Here is a 1,362-nt window from a genome sequence, read left to right as displayed (position 1 = left end):
ACCTGCCGCCCCTGCTCGCCCCGCTGGCCGCGCCCACGCCCCGCCGCCTGTGGCTGCGCTCCTCCGGCCCACGCCGCCGTCGTGGCCGTGGCCGGCTGGCGGGCTGGCGTGCGCACGCGAGGAGGCCGGCAGGCTGGCGCGCGCACGCGAGGAGGCCGACGGCAGCCAAGGACGCACGGGGCACTTTTTCGTGTGCGTGGGATGTTCGGCGCGCTGGAGCTCACGCCCCAAATATACGGCTTCGGGTCCAGTTTCTTCCTGCGCGCTGAACTTTTTTACAGCGTGCTCTATTATGCAGCCTCCGCTGGAGCGCTATTTCTAACTCTGCGCGCGCTAAACTTGCGATTTTTTAGACGCGAGGCTGATATTGTGCGTCTGTTGGAGATGCTCTAACAGCGTAAGAGTTATTTTGAAGAGATAAAACATCTTTGGTTGTTTCTTACCCAAATACTACTGTACATACAAATACTCCTACTAGCGTAACATGTCGCACATTTGCGCCTGCGCGTACATTCAAAGCAGAATAGCACGCACGTCCAAAGCGTCAGTGGATTCGCATCCGTTGCAAAGCTGCGGCACACGAAAATGCACATCCGCACCAGTCCAGTTGACATCAAGCACAAAAAATAAAGTTGACATCAGGCGCAAAGGAGATCCACACCGGCACCCGCGTGTGCAGGCAAATTCCTCTTCTCGTTGCCGGTCCCCGAAAGTCCCCGACAGCGCCTTCACTAGTCGAGCCGCGTCCCGCCCCGCGTCCGCTGCTCCGCGCGCGACCCTCACCGCCCCGTAGTGGCCAAGCCAACACGACCAGCTGGCTCGGCATCGCCCGTCACACTCCCGCCGCACCCGGAGCCCTCCTGTCCTGTCCTGTCCTGTCCTCACCGCGAGTGCCCGCACCACGCGGCGACGCATTCCACTTCCACCCCCCTTCAAATCTCTCTTCCTCCCTTCGCCTCCGAGAAGCTCGGTCTCACCTCACGCACCACCAACGCGGCGGCGTTCTCCCCTCCACCGTGCCGACCGACCCCGAGCGGCGCCGCGGCTGACCCAGCGCGATGTGGCGCCATGCAGCGGCCCGGCGGTCGGCGCAGATCCGGCGGCTCCTTTCCACGTCCGCCCCCTCGGCGGGCGCCGTGCGCGGCCCCTGCATCGTGCACAAGCGCGGCACCGACATCCTCCACGACCCCTGGTACAACAAGGTACCCGCCCACGCCCCCCCTCGCCGCTCCTTCCTCGATCTCGCAATCCGCGGGCGTTCGCGGTTTCCGACGGGACGCGGTTTCACTTCGATTTCGTTCCGCGCAGGACACGGCGTTCCCCCTCACGGAGCGGGACCGCCTCGGCCTCCGGGGCCTGCTC

This window comes from Triticum dicoccoides, chromosome 1B (assembly GCF_002162155.2).
Source record: "Triticum dicoccoides isolate Atlit2015 ecotype Zavitan chromosome 1B, WEW_v2.0, whole genome shotgun sequence".
NCBI lineage: Eukaryota > Viridiplantae > Streptophyta > Magnoliopsida > Poales > Poaceae > Triticum > Triticum dicoccoides.
The sequence above is the reverse complement of the archived record's forward strand: the minus strand, read 5'-3'. Positions refer to the sequence as shown.